This window comes from Anabrus simplex, chromosome 2 (genome assembly GCF_040414725.1).
Source record: "Anabrus simplex isolate iqAnaSimp1 chromosome 2, ASM4041472v1, whole genome shotgun sequence".
Taxonomy (NCBI): Eukaryota; Metazoa; Arthropoda; class Insecta; order Orthoptera; family Tettigoniidae; genus Anabrus; species Anabrus simplex.
In genome coordinates, this window is record NC_090266.1 from 1,059,351,329 (window position 1) to 1,059,364,719 (window position 13,391).

Consider the following 13,391-nt stretch of genomic DNA (forward strand, 5'->3'; position numbering starts at 1 on the left):
AATGGGACGGGAAAGGGTTAGGAATGTGAAGGAAGCGGCTGTGGCCTTAATTAAGGTACAGCCCCAGTATTTGCCTGGTATGAAAATGGGCAACCACGGAAAACCATCTTCAGGGCTGCCGACAGTGGGGTTCGAACCCAATATCTCCTGAATACTGGCTGCACTTAAGCGACTGCAGATATCAAGCTTAGTGTTTAGATTACTCTCTGAGACTTTCCAACAAAGAGAGAATGTTTATTCAAGTTTCTGTATGATGATCTGAAGAATCTTGGCTACTATATCATTTGTAGGTTTGCAAGACTGATGTATTATGGAGGCTGAATACAGCATGGATTAAGGAGGAGATATTTCAGTTATGCAACCTTCTTTAATGCTAAGTAGTAGTTACTACTTTGTGAAAGACTTGCCAGAAAAAGAAGCCCTTTTTTCTTCTGAAAAGTGTACAGGAACACTATATCACCAGTTGCAAACATCTTGTTGGGGGGGATAATCTACTTCTGCATATTTTTTAAAACCTGTTTTTTATAACCTAAGGAGAAAAATTCACATCACTGCTGTGTAGATATGGTGAAGGTTGCAAAGGTTCTTCCCATTTATATTTCGACTTATATTCTTCACAATAATGATAAGAAGAAAGATTATTATCCTTCAAGATGAATGGAAGATATTTAAGTTCAAGAAAGTTAGGCAAATTAAAAATCTGTAAGTTAAAAGAACCAGAAACCTCATATCAATGTAAAACTTCCATGTGGGAAAAGGAAATATCCTGAAGTAGCAGATACAATTAAGATATGTTTCACTCTATCCTATGGGAGTGCAGATGTAGAGAGCTTTGTCTCAGATGAGCCAAGATTTGACCAATGACAAAGCATCACCCATGTCACCAGGAATATTAAATACAAGAATAATTATTCAGGATGCTTTTAAAAATTAGGCCTACTGCAGTAAAACAAACCACAATTGATCTGGTCACAACGAAGCAACTGACAATGACAAGATCTACTCACTCTCGCTACACTGCTTATCCAGAAAAGTGCAGCAAAATTGAAAAAGTAAATAAGAAATGCAACTTAAATACTGAAGAACTTTTAATATTTCAAGAAACTTAAAAAATAAAAGATAAAAGTGAAGAAATGGCAACTAGTGACAAGCTTTTTGAAGAATTAAAATTGAAGTTAAAGAAAGCTGTGTAATAAATGGTCTTGGCAATATAAAGGTTGCTCAGGGAATGAATTTCATGGAATGATAACTTTAAGACAAGAGAAAGCTTGTATATAACGAAGTAGAATGTATGCAGAAGAACTTAGATGGATGTCTTGTCTTATAAGGAACATTTTCCAGAAAATATAGCAATTTAATGGTTCATAGTAAACCATTTCATTTATGTATCTATTATTCATATTATAGTACTTCTTTGTTATTGTATTATGGCAGTATTCTGATATAAATTAAGGACAAATGCCAGATTGCTGTAAGAGGGAATGTAAAGATTCTTTTGTGAAGAAGATATGCAATGTGTTTCTTTTTGTTTTATTTTAGAAAAGTTAGTATTGGGACCTTTCTCACCGTCCCCCATGATTCATGGGACCATGTGACACCAAAACCAACCCTTTCGGGTCACGAACACATGGGACCATGCTCCACGGGAGTCGACAGTCGAGGGACCTATTCGGCCTGTGCCGATTTCACCTCATTGGGATTGTATCATTAATCAACTCACATGAGGAGTTATCGGCCATACAGCACGGCCAGGTCAAAGCCACTCTCCCGTTCCTGAGGTCTGAACACGGACTCCTCAGGGTCGACGACCGTTCGCGGCATGTAGAGGCTATCATACTTAAACTAACTTAAAGGCCTACAATGAACGGAAGAGGTTTTTGGATGCTTGTTTTTCGGCAAAGAAAAAGCACAAATAAGATTTCCAAATTTACTAAGGCGCTCGTTGAAAACTATACACACTATGACATTCTTGGTAAACTAATATAAATTGACAAGTTGAATACAAATACTTAGCAACGGTAAAATCCGTGCTACCCTCCATCAGCTAAACCTCACCACATTCCATAAGAATATTTATGTGGATGACCACAGTTCCTAAGAATATTTCAAATGAATGAAGACTTCCATCTGAACCAACAATCTGATGGATACCTGATTTGACATACACAGAAAAATATACATCCCCGAGGGATTACCTTTCTCGTAGCCATACTACGTTCATACCATCGGCTTTGTCTATCTTCCGTTGGATATCAAACTGTTGAGTGTTACACAAAACAAAATAAAACACAGATTACCTATTTACAGTTACAATTACGAACCATTTTCCTCCAAATATCAGTATTCCCTGGGACCGAATCCCATATCATGAAGTTAAAATTTACTTACACTAATTCAACTACCCCGGAGTGGTCACTTATCCTACATCTACCGCCACCAAGTATCTATACGTGAATAAAAGTATACTGGAGAAATAACATATGTTTTACGTAAACCATGGAAAAGGAAATACGCGTTTTCACCAATTGGAAGACCAATGAAATAAAAATCACACGAACACAGGCTCGACAACGAACCCGTCACTTCCACCAACTACCAGTGAAAATTCACGAAGTCTAAATTCGCGCAGAACAGTACATAACACAAAACAAGATCACACTCTGAAAAAGAAACACATATTATACACCAACACAAAGTACAAATGGCTGTATTTCATCTCGCAGCACCCGCTACTTGAGCGAGCTATCGGTCCCTTCTGTGCTCTATTGAGGTTCGAACCTGAGACTCTGGTCGTCTCCATCAAGGGTCCTGTAATCAAGCCCTAATTAGTCTAATCATGTAGAGGACAGTCATAAATCCCTACATTGCCTTTAGATCATGGCTGGTGGATCGCGTGTGGTAATTACGTAAATATTCTGTCTTTATTCTCACAGAAGACTGCACCGTCTTAAAAAGAAACACTTCTCGGCCAAGCGACTACCCTCATCTGCCCTCTCACAAGGACCTTCCCATTCTGGGGCCATAAACCACTCATTGTGAACGTTCCCTTCGCACAGCGGCGAGAGAGCATTTAACGCACTCAATATCGGCAGTAACCGAGTCAACAAAATCATACAATTGAGCTAATGCAGGGTACACCTGCTCGAACCAGCTCATACTATCATTATGTCCTTGAATCATTTCTCAAATTAAGCCGCTATCTTATACCAAAAATCCCGTCAACTCTCCAGGAGTCTGGGGTTCAACCATACATTTCTTCCGTCGTACGTTTTTTTTACCACAGTTACGTCAGCCTTTAACCCAAAGAACAATGTCCCCTAATCTCTCCCCGTTGAGGCGAGATTGTGTACCTGTCATATACTACCCTATTGCTCGAGATATATCGGTATATAAAATCACCGATCAAATTACTTTAAGAAAATAATAATAATAATAATAATAATAATAATAATAATAATAATAATAATAATAATAATAATAATAATAATAATAATAATAATAATAATAATAATAATAATCCTCTAACCTGTTGCTTGAGGTGTATCGTATAAAAACACCGATCAAATTACATTAAGAAAATAATAATAATAATAGTAATAATAATAATAATAATAATAATAATAATAATAATAATAATAATAATAATAATAATAATAATAATAATAATAATAATAATAATAATTGTACCGGGCGGTACACCTCCACGCCGCTAATTTAAAATTTGCGCCAGTTGAAACTCCTCTGCTGGAGGAAGTCTGAACTTTATATACGCTATTAATTCGCTACCTTCTCAAAAGATGTCACCACGTGGAAAATTTTGAGTTTTTGAACTGTGTCATTTTTGATGTGTTTTTGTTTTGCTTGAAGTAAGAATTGTGAACTTTCTCTTCTAGAGGACACTACTGAAGATCAACCATAGTGCACCCTAGTGCGAAGTCAAAGAACTATTTTGTTGGAGAAATTTTTATTTCAAATGTTTGTCTTTGCTAAAAATTTTTCAGTTATTGTTTAAGTTGGCTGTATACCCCTCTCTTTCCCCTTGTTTTGCATTTAACCAATCCCGAATTTCTGTTATTAATTTCTGACCAATCGTAGGTATCTTCCCCCAACTTGAATATGTTGCTGTATCCTACCCAATAAAAAGTTTGTGGGAGGGTGTTTTCATTCCCATGACACCTAGAACCTTCCGCGAGAGGATATAAACTGCTGATTTTAGGGTCTCCGGGCCACTTCTGTTCCATCTTTCAGTGTATTAAGTACATAGCAGGAGGCGGGAAGCGCCTCTTTCCTCGGCAGCGGTCAACAACAAGGTAATGGCCGATTAATAACTTCTTTCTTTGCTTGCTCAGCAGTTTAACTCTCGGGGCGGGTTCTAAGCCTTCCACCATGTAACCTTTTCCTAAATGTAACTACTCTTTTCATATATTCTCTTTTAAAGCTACATACTGGGATAGAGAGTGCTAACCCTCTCGAGCTCCCACTCATATTGTTTTGAGGTGAACTTATTTTTCTCAACCTATTCTCGTTAACGTTAAACAAATTGTTCTCTTCTTAAGTCACCTCTTTAGTATGGGATTAGCCCTGGTATTATCGGCCTAGTGCCAAGTAGGTCTTAATCAAAGTGTATTAGGAGTGCAAGTTCGCCTCCTCTCAAATTGTTACCTTAGAGGTCATTTAATTAACCTTCTTTTCATTTTATAGACCTCAGTAGATTGGGTATTTTACCCCTGTGTTTATGTCCGTTGAGGACAACTTGAAGGTGGAGTTTGGTGTGGCCTGGGAGAGGCTTAAATTTGAGAGCGAGTGGCTCTTTTGAAAATTGAGTGTTGTATGCCTCGTGGAGGCTTTTCAGTGTAATTTGGAGCTAGGGCTCCTAGGCATGAATGGGGTTTTCTGCCCCTCTGTTGAAACTTGTGTTTGGAGGTAAAACTGAGCTGATTGCCCAGGCATTGTGTTTTCAGGGCTCGAAGCCCAAATCCTGTAAATATTGTAACTACCCTTTGACTTGCTACTTTGTACCTGCCATGCTTGTTATTTCTTTGTTTTTGAAAAGAAAATATAACCTGGTTAAATGTTAAATTAATTTTACTTTAGTAGCTTGAGACCCGTTCACCACCCCGCACCTTCTTTCACGCATAACTACCACAAAAACACGGTAACAATAATAATAATAATAATAATAATAATAATAATAATAATAATAATAATAATAATAATAATAATAATAATAATAATAATAATAATAATATTCAGACATGATCAAACTCAACTAGAAAATCTCTACTTTATTAGCCTAGCTAATGTGTAGGGGGGCCAGGTTTGAACCTCCGCACATATCTTCTCGAACATCTTCAGTTACAGCCAAACTTATACACTAGCATGCGAAACAAACTACTGCCTCTACTTTTATGAATTTAGTGCTGTCACTATCCCACATTAACTTCTGTACAGGCACATGTTAATGATCCTGACACCTACTAAACCCTGCTCGTATTATGCAGTCACGCAGATGAAATTTACGGCATTAACCTGTTCAAAATTCTATTTATTTTCCCCTCTCAAATCTTTCTCAGCACTCATTACAAAAATATATAATATAGCATGCGCATGCAGCTTCTAAAAGGAGTCCCAAACTTTATACATCCTTCCTGGTTCACTTCCTTCCCATATCTACTTACACAAAATCAAATTAAACAAGGGTCCACTCTAGGTAATTAACCTATCAATTACATCATCATTAACCCTATCTTTACAGTAACTCTATTTACAAGGGGAAATTCTAACATTGGAAGAAAATAGCTCAATACTCAACAGTTTATGATGTTTTTCTGGCCCCCGCCCGAAGTTTCAGGGGCCTGCCATTGGTGCTCACTCCATGTCGCTGGCTCGTGCAGTTCTGGGTTCTAGGAGTTTGATGACTTTGCTGGAGTAATCCATCTTCCTGGTAAACAAATCACTGCAATTATATTTACACAATCTTGCACACTTGTTGATCACTCGACACCATCCAACTTCCCCTCTTTCGTTCTAGACCGATGCAAGTTACGTGATGCTAATTATTATGGATATCTCAGCTAGTCTATTTCGTTTAAATTAGGCGAGTTGAAAATTCATGATCTCTTCCAAGTCTATCGCCTCCTACTTCCGTGACTTATCAGCCGTCCTTCCCCTAATTTCTTGTCTAGCTCATTCAGATCCTGTACTTATCATTCCCTGTTACTTAGTGTGATAATCTGTTCCGGAAATCCTGCTCTCAATGTTACATGGATTTAAACTGATAGTATTTCTTCACACGATCTGATTTTCTTTTGAAACAAAGTTTACCAAATCCCAAAGTTAGACTCCTCGAAAGCTGAGCTCCCTTACTGCTACAGACATCAACATTTTACAGTCACTACCTAAGACATAATGACAAATATTCAGAGTTTACTTCGCGATCGGATGTCGCACAAATACCTTTGTCATATAGTTACATTTCCTACTATTACTGCACACTGGAAAACACTTTTAAAACTTCACTCCCGTGTCTTTGTGTCAGTTATTCAGACAAAGAAGTTTCACCTTCTGAAGCTCGTTCTCGACTACTCACTCCCCCGAGAAACTGCAACAACTTATAGCAAAGCTGGGAATAGGGGTGGCAAGCGTGCCCCTCCCCCACTCTTATTCTGGCCTTTCCTGGATAAACCAGCCTGTCGAAATCAGCAATACGCTAGATTGTGTGACTATGTTACGCACAAGTGCGCTATGCCATGCGGACTTGATTATGTTCGGCGGATCTGCCGTAATTAATTTATAACATCGGAGGGGAAGTGGTGAATCCCCAAAGACATCTGGTTTCAGCCATCGCATCCGTACGCTAACGCAGTTATATAAGTTGTTTACCAACGCCCTTCGCTTGGAGAGCATTTTCTATCAGAACTCCTGACTTCATAATTCAACCAAAATTCTGCACACTGCTCTGACGGATGCAGTTTTGTTAATCAAGCCTTATTTACGCCGAAAACACATTAAATTTTGCCCGATCGCTCTGGCATCGCTGTACGCTGGCATTTGTTTTTCAATATGAAGTCGCTAAATAGTGTTCTTCTGCTGCTTCTTCTATGACGTGTGCCTAGTTCGGGGATTCTTTAAGCCACCCAGTGGGCGTGTGAGGCGCATCTCTGGCGGGCGTCCTATTGCACAACCTGATGCTATTCCCAACATCCACGCAAAGAAAGCTTGCTGCCTGCTTCCTTACCAAACATATCACTTGAAATAAATATTACTTGTGCCGATACGGTCACAGTATATCAATACTGAGTGGCAGCCTTGAGTTTTGTATAGATTATTCACCCACTTCCAAAGACCGGGCCAACAGTGAGCTGCTGATAAGCTTTTCCTTCCTCTGTCAAGTATGACTGCTGTTGTTTATTAAGTGACTTAAAGTGTTCTGTCTCCTGAATTTCCTCCCTCATGACTTTGATACTGTTCCTTGTATGATTCTTTCAACAAATGTAAACATCACTTATATTTTTCTCAACTAGCAGTACCTATTCTAAAATACTTAGGTATTCATAATAGGTTATATTGCAGTTGATTTCGATGAGAAAGACTTTGGTAGAGGAAGGTGGTACAGTACTGTACTACTGCACCCTGAAGATAATCTCTTGCTCTAAACAGACAGTGGTACAGCCCATGAGTCTATTGTAAAAGGTTCAATCACAACTCGCAACCTTCTACCCTATGAAAGGTCAACTATAAAGCAAGTAAGTTAAAAATAATTATACCCACCAAGTTATGCACCACGTCCATCATAATGTCTAGTGATCCTTCAGAACAGTACTTCTGAGGATTTCAATTCAGGAAGAAATAAATAGTAGTTTGTATATGCCTAAATGAATAACATTCATGATTAAATAAAGGACCTCAAATCTGTATCACATGTTCCTTTTTTCTTTCTTTTCTCTTTGTGTGAGTGTAGTCCATATAGGATTAATTGTCAATGTTACAAACAAGAGTTTTACAGTGATGCTCATAACCTCCTACTTTTTGCATTAAAATCCTGAAAACAGTGATTGCTTAATTCTGTGTTGTTATTTACCTACATATTGACTATATATTTCAAAACATTCTAAACCCTTTTCTTTACAACAGGCCACAAACACATATCTCATCTAACACTGATATCACAACATTTGGAGCTGATGACCTAGATGTTAGGGCCCTTTAAACAAGCATCATCATCATCATCATATCACAGCATTCCAAACTACTCATTACTAACTGAAATAGCAACTGCTTTTGATCTGAAACACTCAAAGCACAATGTTCATAGTCACTTTAAATCAAATGTTGCATGATACTATACACTCACTGACCTAGCTACTAGGTGTGCAAGACCACCCCTATATAATTCACAAAAATCTAAATATTCTATGTTCTTAATCTTTGTGAATGAACTCCAGAATATTGCTGACTAAAATTATGAAATACATTGCAAAGAACATTATCACCAACATCAAATTCAATAGCTTTTATGTGCAGCATAAAGCATCGACAAACTTTTGCCGCCAGATTCTGTTCTGTGTCGTGGCCTTGATCTGTAGCCAAGTTTTCTGTGCCTCCTTAGTCACTTCTTTCATACAGCTTTTCACCCATATCATCTTCGGTCTGCCTCTGCATCTGGTGCCCTGGAAATTCAATTCTAGCCCTTGTTTGTCAAAGAGATTTGTGTTACTCCTTAGTGTGTGCTTAATCCACTTTCATTTTCTGCATCGGACTTCAGCGTTGATAGCAGTTTCCTTTGTCTTTCTCCACAGATCTACGTTTGAAATAACATGCAGCCACCATATCGTCAGGATGTTACTCGGACATCTGTTTACAAAAGTCGTGAGGTTGCCCCTGATTAGTCTCCATGTTTCACAACCATACAGTTGGACAGACTTGAGTTTGAATGTTCACAACTTTGCAATAAAAAGGAGGTTCCTTGATTTCCATACAGGTTGCATTATTGCAAAGTGCCTTTTGCCTTACTGATTTATTCTTAGCATTATCTGTAGTTTAAATCTTCTAACTGATCTGTTGGTCCTCACTGTGTAACTCTGTTTTCCTTCAGTGTCATTTCATTACAAGATCAAGCTTCATTAGGTGCAGAATCTGTGACAATAAACATACTTATTTTACACCAGGTGACTGAGATGGGTTCAGATAGCAATCCTTGATTCTGGACCTGACAAGTGCAGTTTCTTAAAATGTTGCTAATTGCCTGCAGAATTCGGAACATTTCCTGCGGGATTCTGAACGTTTCCACACTTTTCAAAATCTTTGTTTTCACAGTGCTGTCAAAGCCCTTCTTAAAGTCAATGAATACTATGTGATGAGTGGAGTTCTATGGATTGTTTCATGAGGATTTGCAAGGGTATTTATCTGGTCCATACATAAGTGGCCTTCTCTGAAACCTCCTTGATCCCTTGTCAGCTTTTGGAACACATGCTGCTTGATGTGTTTTAGGACCACTCGTGAAGGACCTTAATTGGGATGGGAAAGCGATTGTTGTCTTGCCACTTGTTTCAGTCGGTGGGATTTCCTTTCTTTGGCAGCTTGATCAGCAGAACTTTCTTCCAGTCCATACGTAGCTTTTTGTGGTTCCAATGAATATTGGAAGTAGGATATCTGCAAAAGTTCCACATTTATCTTCACTGGACCAGCAGTAATGTTATCTAACCGTAGAGCTTTACCATTTTAAATTTGTTCCATGTATCAATACGGATCTATATGATGAAATTCGTGAATTGTACTGGCCTTGCTAATGTCGAGAAACCCTGCTGGACTACCTCATTATTGAGTTTGGAGAGTTGTAGTTTGTCCTTCCTTGCTGGCAAGGGGGCCAGGTTCCAGCAGTCTTTAGTTGGATAGTAGCTGTCACCAGGTGATGGTCGCTCCTCACATCTGCTCCTCTCTTGTTTCTTCCATCTAATATAGGTACTTGTGGTTTTACTGGCGGTGGCATGATTTGATTCCCCATATTGTGATCTGGGGAACCCAAGTCACCTGGTAATTCTTGTGAGGAGAAATGGTGCAACAGTTCGTTGCTGTATAATTTTACGAGTCGTTCGGCACTGTTGTTTCTTCTACAGATATCTGCCTTCCCAGCATTCGGATCTCCCTTCATGACAAAGATGTCCCTTTTCTTCTTTTTGCACAGGGTTCAGTGCAGGTTGCTGTACAACTGATGATTTCCTCTCTTCTCTCCTTTTTGTCAGTGCCTAGCACTTCACCATGATGACCGGTCTTATTCTGGATGAAAAACAAGCCACTATGGCTTTTGCTGAGACTGGATAAAACTCAAGCAGGCTCTTCCTTGTTTTGATTGTAACCCAAAATCCAACTCCCTCGTTGCACTGCTCTCTCCCTGAGAATAGCAGCGTTTCCCCATCCTCAGTCCTCACTTCACCGAATCCGTTGTATATAGTCTCACTTATGCTCAGAATTACTAGCTCAAACCTCCTATGTCTCTCGTTACCTCCGTAAGTCTTCCTACATGCCACACTGTCGCATATTCGACATTCCAACTTGAGGAGTTTCCGTTTTTATGTTGAAAGTTATCTCCTTATTATCCAACTGGTTTCTGTTTGTTCACGTTTTAGTAATAATGTTCTTTTTAGTTGTGCAGGTTATTAAGCCATAGTACCCAAAGCCATATGGAGGGGTTGCTTCCTGCAGCATCAAAACCTCCTTAATTTCTTTTATGTCCCTCCCGAAGTCTGTGGAAACCCCTCTTCTACTCCACCTTCAATGCAGTTGAGGTCTTTTCTCGTAACCCTGGGTTGGAATGCATACTACACTCATAAACAGCATACTCTGGGACTTGTGGGAAGCACTGCTGCCCCCTCGACATGGAGTTGCATCTAAGGACGGTTCCTACTATCAATCACCTCAAGAGTCCATCAGTTATATTGTACTAGTAAATAATGAACAATAACCTATCACCTCAACAGTTCATCATAATCTACTATCACCTCAACACGATCATGCTAAGGAAAAATGCAGGAACTACCTGATTTTGAAAATTGAGAAAATTAAGATCAAAGTTTAATCAGTTTTGCATCCCTTTCTACTTAAGGATAATGTTGAAAATAACACATTTACTACCAAAAATCAGGAAGACTTATTTTTGACACAGCTGTAGGCCTATACTAGAATGATTACCAACAGTAAAATGAACAAAGTAGCAATGTGCAGACACTGTTTTTTTACATTGAAACCAGTACTTGCTGCATTATGCAAATGTTCAGCACAGAATTAAATTACAACCTTAAAATGCAGTAGCCCTACTTCTACAGGTACTGCTTTCTTACAGTGCAGTCTCTACTATTTAATGTACGTTCTGTCGTTGTAGATGTCAAAAAAATTGCAAAGGCAGAAACTAATTTTTCCTTATAGCCTATTTTGAATGAAAAAATCATATCACTGCTTTTTAAGGTGGTATTATGATGCAGAACATTGACACAATTGTAACTTTACCCAAAACTCCATGTTTTTTCTAAAAATACTGCCTTTTTCCTTGGCACAGCAGAACAGTCCATCACTCTTAACACTTTTGAATAAAAGCAATAACAAAGTATGAAAACAACAGCTCATCAGCTATGTTGTACTGGTAAATAATGGACAATAACCTCCCATCACAGCAACTTCCATCAGTCATAGCACTTTCAAGTAATGAACAATAGCCTACTATCACAAAAGTCCATCAGATAGCCTACATTGTACTAGAAAGTAATGAACATTAACCTACTATCACCTCAACAGTCCATCAAGTACCATGTACCACTAAATAATGAACCATAGCCTAATATCACAATAATACTCAATCAGTTACAGCACTTTCAAATAACTAAGGAACAATAACCTACTATGACAATATACATCAGTTAAAGCACTTTCAAGTAATGAACAGTAACCTACTATCACAAAAATCCATGAGTTACAGCACTTTCAAATAAGGAGCAATAACTTACCACCACAACATCCATCAGTTAAAGCACTTTCAAGTAATGAACAGTAACCTACTATTACAAAAGTCCATGAGTTACAGCACTTTCAAATAAGGAACAATAACCTACCATCACAACATCTATCAGTTAAAGCACTTTCAAGTAATGAACAGTAACCTACTATTACAAAAGTCCATGGATTACAGCACTTTCAAATAAGGAGCAATAACCTACCATCACAACATCCATCAGTTAAAGCACTTTCAAGTAATGAACAGTAACCTACTATTACAAAATTCCATATGTTACAGCACTTTCAAATAAGGAACAATAACCTACCGTCACAACGTGCATCAGTTAAAGCACTTTCAAGGAATGAACAGTAACCTACTATTACAAAATTCCATAAGTTACAGCACTTTCAAATAAGGAACAATAACCTACGATCACAACATCCATGAGTTAAAGCACTTTAAAATAATGAACAGTAACTTATTATCACAAAAGTTCATGAGTTACAGCACTTGTAACTAAGGAACAATAACCTACCATCACAATATACATCAGCTAAAGCACTTTCAAGTAATGAACAATAACCTACTATAACCTCAAAAGTCCATCAGATAGACTACATTGTACAAGAAAGTAATGAACATTACCAGTGGCGTATGCTGGTATCAAGACGTGGGCTACCACTAGACTTAGGCTACCCCTTTTCGATAGTTGGTTTAGGGAACATCAAGCCTTAAGCATTTTGAGCTGCAGCCAATAGCCGACGGAGTTGCCCGCTGTGTTGTCAAGGCTGCTTCACAAGCTACTGCTGTGGCCTCTGCCACCGTCAATACTCAACACCTGTTCAATCGAGTTGGTAGCCTAAGGTTTAGCAAATTGAAGTCCAGCTTTGAGGCTAAATGAATAGAATGCTTTGTCTTTGGTCCGACGGCCCCGGTTCAATTTTCAGAATGAACCCCCTCATAGTGTTAATTCCCCTGACTTGGGAACTGGATGTTTATGACGTCTTCGCCATTCATTTTATCCTTATTAGGTCACCACCAAGCCTATGTAGATGCCATGCACCATTATTATTATTATTATTATTATTATTATTATTATTATTATTATTATTATTATTAACATCATCATCATAATCGTTAAATAACAATGTTGAATTTTACAGCGGTCGTACCCATCGTTCAATGGTTAATCATCTTCCTCGCAAGATCAGTTGTGGTGTCCGACCCATGATCACGGGTTCGATTCCAACCAACAAAAGAGAACACTAAACCTGAAAGATTGCGTTTCATTTTAGAAGATCTACCAATAAAAAGAAAACTATATTACTCCTATACCAGTGTCTTCCTACAAGGATGTAGAAGTAAACGGGAGTGAAATACCAGCACTCCGTCATCTATCTTATTT